Source organism: Podarcis tiliguerta (assembly GCF_965153285.1).
Source record: "Podarcis tiliguerta genome assembly, chromosome: 10".
Taxonomy (NCBI): domain Eukaryota; kingdom Metazoa; phylum Chordata; class Lepidosauria; order Squamata; family Lacertidae; genus Podarcis; species Podarcis tiliguerta.
In genome coordinates, this window is record NC_139543.1 from 35,797,188 (window position 1) to 35,805,651 (window position 8,464).

General features: G+C 41.6%; 1 long non-coding RNA gene across 1 annotated transcript; it reads left to right on the forward strand.

Annotated features, from left to right (window-relative positions):
- Positions 1–3,377: 3,377 nt before the first annotated feature.
- LOC310658580 lies at positions 3,378–7,481 on the forward strand. Its single transcript, XR_014502378.1, has 3 exons — positions 3,378–3,511; positions 4,900–4,962; positions 7,293–7,481. It is a non-coding gene; the product is annotated as an uncharacterized lncRNA (long non-coding RNA).
- The last annotated feature ends 983 nt before the right edge of the window (positions 7,482–8,464 follow it).

The window sequence follows — 8,464 nt, forward strand, 5'->3', positions numbered from 1 at the left end:
GCATGTGTGCTCTTCCAGGCTGGAGGAGTGTGCATGCACAGATGCTATTTCCGGTGCTCCTCCGACCCGGAAGTGCGCCAGAAATAGCGTGTGCGCATGCGCATGGGTGCTTCTCCGTCCCTCACACGTGTGCACATGCTATTTCCGGTGCACATCTGGGTCGGAGGAGTGCCCATGCACATGAACACACATTATTTCCGGCATGGGTGGTGGCGGCGGGGGTCAGCAGGAGTTGCCATGGGCCAGACAGACAAGCCTTGTGGGCCGCTACCGGGCCATGGGCCTTAGGTTGCTGACCCCTAAGCAACTCCCCTTCTATGACCCTCAAGCCTGCCCTGATGCTGTACCAGTATAAACACAGTCCTAAAATTTCAGATGATAAGCCAATCTCCTTTCGGTATCCTGTGGCTTAATTGTTGGTACTATTGTGCAAAATACATGCATTTTGACGTCCTTTGAAACTGCTGATAAAAGAAGCAATAGCAAAAAAGCAATTATAAGAAGCTATCAGAGGTCTTCTGTTGAAAGCCCACTGCTTTCATTTCCTGTGTTTTAGAAGGCACTCTCTCTCACACACACACAAACACACATTTCCTTTCACAGTAAAAAGAGAATCTTGTTTAGATGATCTATATCCCTCTAAAATCGTGCATACATTTATTCTGTCTACCCAGAAAATCTTTATGTTTTGAATGGAAATTCTTTCAACACAGCAATTGAAAGAATATCTTTAAAGAGATGTTGTATAGAGAAGCTAAATAAATCAGTAATTCAGGCTGTAATCCTAAACACACTTATCAGGACGTAAACCCTGATTGAACACAGGGAGACCTGCTTCCAGTAAATATGCACAGGATTGCAGAGTTGATCCCAAAAGCATTTGAACAATTCAACAATACTCTCCCCATCACACGAAGTGATTTTCTTTTCTTTACAGTATTCTTGTTTGGGTCATGCTTAGATACACCATTCAACCATCTATCTTCAATTTCAAGGGATTTTGTACTGTGAGTCACTCAAGCTAACTTCATGATCAAAAGCTTTAAAGGAGATGTGATGTTCAAAATTGCTCCTATTTACATCCTTCTTTAAAGAGGCGGAAGTGATTGGGGAGGTGGCGGTTCAATTTCAAAACAGCTTTGGTTCACAATCCATGTCAAGATGTCATTATTAAGGTTTTAAGGCATGGTTTCTAAAAAGAGCAGCTCACCATGGTTGGCAAAGAAAGAATTCAGGATATTTAAAATGGAGACATAGCAAATGTGAGCCTCCATGATTGGTTTAACAGTCAATCTCTTTTCCTAGGGAACTCTGGTAACTGTAGCTCTGTGAGGGGAATAGCAGTCTCCTAGCAACTACCAGTACCCTTAAACTACAATTCCCAGGATTCTTTAGGAGAAGCTATGACTGTTTAAAGTGGTAGAATAGGGGTATAGAACAGATACAGCTAAACAGTGTTCCAAATGAACTGAAATTCAACAATAAAGGTCCAGGCAATTAATATATGCAGAAATAACCCAGGACATCTTAAAAGCTCTGAAAGAAAATCCAAAAAGTGCACTCTCCCCACAGTGCAGAAACAGAATTAAATAAATTACATTTTCTGTCCTTCTGGAATGCCAGTAATTGCTTAGGTTAGTTTATACCACCCAACTTAATGTGAGGGCCTGTCCTGAACCCTTAGCCTAGCCGGTGGCAAGTCAGAACATCAGGTCCCCAGCCCTGGGCCAATCTATGTGTCCAAACCAAAGCACAGTCCTGCAGAGCTCCTAGGACATCTAAGCTGAGGTCCATTAACACAGTCAGTTGAGCAGACCCTGCACCTCAGCTCTGCTGCCTTTTTGTACTTTGCATGCTGATTGCAGCATCTAGACTTGATGAGGCAGGTGACCCTCACCTGTTCCAAGCCTACTGTAGCTTTAAACACTAACGTGAGCACCTTTAGTTGGACCTGAAAAATGACTGGCTCCTAATGCAGGTGTTTTAAAACACAGATTATATGTTATATGTAAGCGGCACTTCAGCCAGTAGTCTTGCTGCTTCATTTTGGACCAGTTGAAGCTTGTGAGTCATTTATGCAGACTTTACCCATGTATATTCATTTTTGTACGCATTAAGTGGCTGGAGAATTACACAGTAACATTCAGAGAAGTGCAAATTTCAAAAGATGGCTACATTTTGGGTCTAATGTTGTTTCAGGAAGTGTGTATTGGGTTTATCTTGAAATACTACCTGAAAATAATTTCTTCCCAATCCCTATTAATGGCTAATCTTGCCACTGCCTGACACCCTCAGACTACAATTCTGACTCGTGCATTCTAATACTCAATGAAATCACTGAAGCTTATGCAGATTCTAACTTTTAACAGTAAAGTCCTAAGGCCTTACCTCAGCAAGGGAGTTTGCCAGTTTCACTTCAGGGAACACTGAGCTGTCACCAATATTGAAATAAATGGGATATGCCCTTGTCTGAGCATGAGCCCCAGAGATGAACTGATGATGCTTGGCAATAAACCGGTGCAGTCATGATTGCAGAGTTGCATTCATGTACAGCTCATTGATCAAATGAACATTTATGAGCATAACGACGCAAGAGTGCAATCCCAAATTTTAAAATCTTGTACTGGGATTGTAAAACCTGGTAGAAATTTAAAGTAGAATTATGACAAGAGAGAGAGTGTGCATTAAAAGGTAAACCTGTGATTAAACCTGCGATTAAAAGGTAAACCTGCCAGTCAGAAAATCTCATCACCTCTCTATCTCCCTCCTCCCCAGTATGCCCCTTCACCTCACAATCTCTGGGCATTTTCCTAGTCAGCTTGGTTTTATTTTTCATAAAAGAAGTGGGGAGATTATGCATGCCATTTAACTTTTTTGGGGGGGAGGGGGACTGACTGGAAAGTTGGAGACTTCCTGATGCACTTCAACACACCTTGTCAATGGTGTGGTCTGACCTAGAAATGTGAAAGTCTGTCCAAAATTAACCATATTCATCTCCTTTTTCAGGGTACACACAGAGGCAATGCACACTCCTACCTGGGGCATTCTGCTTACCCAGGTTTGGTGCCCTTTGTGGCAGGAGGTCACTGGAGGATTATTGATATTTGGCAATACTTATGTTTATTTATTATAATTGGCACAGAGGGGAAAGCTTAGCTTAAACATCAAAGTATATGGCACCTCAAATTTTCATTGGCCTCATAAACTTACTGAGACCATGCTCAGTTCTGTCTCTTTCAGTCTCTTTTCACACAGAGATTTTCTTTGCTGTGGTGGAAGAACGTCTGACATTTGTCCCCTTTCAGGCATTTCCTAGCCATTCAGACAACTTAAGAAAAATGATCTAACAATTAGTTCCCATGGTAACACAGCACTAGGCTATTCATACTCTTTTGCCAAGTCCAAGGCTCTGGCTGGGTAGAATTGCCTCAGGACAACCTGTAGGAAAGTCCTGTTCACCGAACTCTGATGGGAAATATTTAACACTCTTAGGCAGGTCACTGCTTCACAGGTCAACACGGTTGGATGAAGTTTCTCAGTGGGAGATGGTGGTTAGGAGATGGTGGGAAATCTCTTGTGCTGTTGAACAAGAGACCTATCAGAGTTCATGGAAAGTGACAATTCCCTTCTACTGAGAAGAAGCGGTGTGTGTGTGTGTGTGTGAGAGAGAGAGAGAGAGAGAGAGAGAGAGAATATTCAGTTGTGAAGCTCACTGGGGAAGCAGGTTGGTTCAAACAAATGTGACAGTCCATCAGAAAACATATGGTACCTTGGACAGCTCCAAGAGATCCTTCTAGGACAGACTCCAAAGGTGTTGTCACTGCAGAGAGCTAGAGCTTCATGTAGGCTGACCAAATCAGGTGTGTGGCAGGCTCCATCAACCAGGAGGACCTGGCTGGTTGGCTAGCTGGTTGGTTACAGTGTCCTAGCCTTATTTTGTAGTCCTTGACTTCTGAGAGGCTGGAGAGACAAAGCCGGGACCCTCTTATCTTCTCATACATGTACATTACTTAGAAAAGTTTAAGTGGTTTATAAGTGTGAAGACAGGAGTGCCTGGCGTGCTCTGGTCCATGGGGTCATGAAGAGTCGGACATGACTAAACGACTAAACAACAAAGTAACAACAGCAGCAGCAACATCATCTACTTTCCTTGAAGATCTGTAAGTAATGTAAATATTACAAATATGCCTCAAGTACAAAGGAAATCAAGCATGCTGCCCTTGAAAAACTTGACAAAATCACCATGATCTAAAAATATAATCTTACATTTTGAAATCTATTAATTTTAACAACTGAGTGAATTAAGAGGTTTTTTCACCCTTTATATGTGAATGTAACATACCTTTTCTTGTCCTGGAGAATATCTAAGAGTGGATTAAACACATTTTCAGATTGCTCCACTATGCCAGCAGGATATTTGTTTGTCTGCAGTTGACTTTACACGAATAGTTTTGAGTCCTGAAATTAGGGGGAAGGAATGCTTATGATCATCAAGGCATTCTGCCAATGGAAACTTCAGACTGAGCTAAAAATGTATTGTGTCCAGGTTTTTGCTTAATATAAGATGCCATTTTAATATAAGGGCTTCACAGATTATAACAGAATTAAATTTCAAAAGAAATATGATTTTTGATTTGGGGAGGTTTTCAGATGATCTCTTACTAGAAATGCATGGAATAAAATGGCTCAGTGAACCAGCAAACCACGTACAATACATAACTGATTCATCCTACCCTATGGTATTCTGTTACACCCTCATTTGCTGAGGAAACCAAGTGAAACACTGACAAGCAGTCATTTTCCAGTGGTCTAAGTGTAATTATTATTTTTTTTAAAAAAAAATCAGAGATAAAACATGTAGCTATTTCCACTTACTGTATTCTACTTGTGTCTTAACAGTGCAATCCTGTACATGTATACTCAGAAGAAAGGCCCATTGAGATTTATGCAGCTTACACCCAGGTAAGTGGACATAGGACTGTAGCCCAATTCTTTTGATTACTGTTTGAAATATTTTTGCACCATATTTTTATACTGTTATTTTCTTCATCTTTAAAAAAAAATGAATATGGAGAAAGTTTATTTCCCTCTGCTTTATACTAGATTGAATCTTGTGTTCAGAAATGTTGCTGGCAAATTGCCTTTGCTGATGGATGTAGACTGGCTGAATATTCCACTTAGACCACCAATCCAGTGGGTCATACCCTTTCTGGGGATCTGCTGTTTACACACATTTCCATGCAAACAGCATGGGACTTTTTTTGGAAATAGGGAACTCTCCCACTTTCTTAATTGGTACAGATGTGGAAACGCTGAACAATAATTTACTTTGAAAGAATTTACCTTTTTGCCATTTGCCTAGGAATCATTTTAAGCTTTTTGCATGCATTGAAATTATAACACACACACTCTTTCACATTCCACTCAACCCACATTGGGGGCAATCAGTTTCGGGTTTCTGCTATGATCCAACCATGATCATTTCATATAATTATACAAATGTCACTTGCTTTTCTTTCTCCATCAGGAGATGATTGGGTTGCTTGCAGCTTTCATAATTAAAACGCTTGCTTATTTTGACTGGCTATAGAAAAAGAAGATAAAAGAATGCAGTGGATATACAATTTATGACTGATGTGTAAAGTTTCATGGGAAGAAAAATAGAAGTGAAACCTGAGATTTTTTATATTATTATTCTTCCTTTAGTACTTCTTTTTTAAGAGCTTTGTACAATATGGGCTAAATATTTAAAGCATCATGTCTGCATGTTCAGTGATATTTAGGCAGAGAGCTTCCTGTGATCACAGGGTGGTGGTAACTTTGAAAGAATTATGTGTGTAACTGGTAAAGCAAAGGTATGCTTTGTATGCTGTATTTTTGTAGTAAAGTTTGGCACAAAGGCATGACATTATAAATCCCTTTTCCCTAGAGTTTCACCCCAATTGGAAGATGTAGTGGAAGCAGAATGTGACTCTTCTACTTTCTGCATATACCGTATTTTTCGCTCTATAGGAAGCACCAGACCACAAGACGCACCAAGTTTTTGGAGGAGGAAAACAAGAAAAAAAATATTCTGAATCTCAGAAGCCAGAACAGCAAGAGGGATCGCTCCGTAGTGAAAGCAGCAATTCCTCTTGCTGTTCTGGCTTCTGTGATAGCTGTGCAGCCTGCATTCGCTCCATAAGACGCACACACATTATCCCTTACTTTTTAGGAGGGAAAAAGTGAGTCTTATAGAGCAAAAAACATGGTAACCTTTGTTGCAATATATGTCCAGTCCTGTATGTTTATGCCAGTAGACTTTAATGTCACTAAGAATGTCTTCCTGGCTTAAGGCCAGTGACTTGTTTTGAGAGTAAATTAGTTGAATGTAGGATCCATTGAAATCAGTGGGGTCAGAGGTGGATTTAGGAGAGTGCAACCAGTTCTGTCACACTGGGCGCAGAGCCTGAAGGGACCTGCAAGGGGTGCCACAACTACTAATTAGAATGGAGAGTGAGAGACAGGGGATGCTGAATGTTGCCATCACACAGGGTGCCACTGAAATGTGAGACCCCGAGGTCTGCCACTGGTGGGGTATTCATGACTTAAGTCCCAGGGATTTCAATGGGAACTAACACCAGCCAGCTTAAGGGGCTTCCAGATGACCTGTTTATTGAGCATTCACCCTGATTAGTTTGTTGGAAGGTTAGATCACCTTGGCTATTAGTGAGCATTCATCCTGATTTGTTTATGGAAATGTTAGATGATGACAGGTCCAGCAAGTGACTCCAATGCAATTGCCCATCACTTCCTTTATTACAAAAAGTCTGAACTTTGGGGGAAGCAGATTTGTTGTGCAAGATCTCCCATTAAACTGTAATTGTGCAATCTAAATCTGCCACTTTGTGACTGAGTCCCACTCAAAAATAGTGACAGTTTAGAATTGCCCTAGTCTGGATATAACCCAGTATGTATACAAACTATAGTCCTTTGGTAGAGCCCTGCTCCCCATACATCTCTTGCTATGCAGTTGCTGTTACATGCAGCCCCTCTGACTTTTGTCACCTTCCCAGAACCATCCAATTCTCTTGTAAGTGTTTTGAAGCTATAAATTGTTTAGCACACCACAATTCCCCAAAATTATTTCTGAATGCCTCCACCCCCTTCTCCGTTCCTGCCTCTCCTTCTCCCTCAGTCTCTCCTCCCTCTTCCTGCACTTGCAAGCTCCCAGCTGAATCATCACCCCTTTCACAAGTGTTCAGACAGACCCTTAAAAAAGTAATAATATGCTTCTCTTTTCCTCTTTAAAGCTCTTTCCCCTTCCTTCATTGAGCTGCACTGCAACATAGCCCCTCCCCTCCATCTCCTGTGAAGCCAGAAGTCATCCTGCAACTCACCCCTCCTTCTCTCCCAGCCTCTCTTCTGGGAAGCCTTTCATAGTGAACAAATGAAGCTGCTGTTTTATTATATTATTTCAATCAAACTTTAATTCCAGTAAATAGACTCATCTCTGTTGTTTGCCAAGTACCTTATGAGGGCATGCCACTATGCGGACTAAATGATTAAAGCATTACCCATGCTTGGCTTCCATGTAGTTTGGTTAGCATGCTGTTTTGGAGCAGCAATCCTGGAGTGAGAGTAGCATGTCTTCCAGCAGAATAGAGCCAGGGTCACCATGGAAATCAGATGCCTTAGCACAATGGTGGGGAACCAAATACAGTCCCTTCCCCAGGACTATCTGCCTCATCCTTGGGATTCTCTCTAGGCCACACATCCTCACCAGATACCCCTCACTGGCACTGGTCCACTTTGAGTATTTTTGCCTTCTTGGAACATGTAAAAATGCCCCATGCTTATCTGGATGGGTCTATGTAGAAACTAGCCTACTGTACAAAGTTAAATGTTTACATTCATTGCCTGGTTCACTTTTGCCTCTGGTCCTGCTCACCAATGGTCAACAATGCCAGGAAGGTTGCCCAGAAGAGAATGTGGCCCTCAAGCTGAGAAGGTTCCCCATCACTGGCCTAGCACATTGGAGCTAAAATTCCCCCAATTATTTCCTGTTCTGGAAGGACTTATCCCCTGAACATGCAAAGGCAGCCTGCAGATGTGTTTAGAGGCACAACAAGCCAATCCATAAAAGCGTTTCTGAGCAGCCTCTGCATATTGGAACCATAATGTATTGAATGACCCTCAAGTTACTTGTGGAGACTGAATCTGCAATGTCAAAAAATGGGGGGGGGGTAGGGGAATACATTAAGCAAAAAGCATAGAACCATCGAAATGTAGATTGGGAAGGGGCCCCATGGGTCATACAGTCCAACCCCCAAATTTGATGCTGTTCTTCAGCCAAATGAAGTGTACAAAAAGGTGTATATTGGTAGGAAGTGTGTATTAAAATAACATACAAAGATGCATTGAGTTAGGAGAAATCACATATGTATGTGTGAGCCTTAGGAGGAACGCATGCTTAAATGGTAAT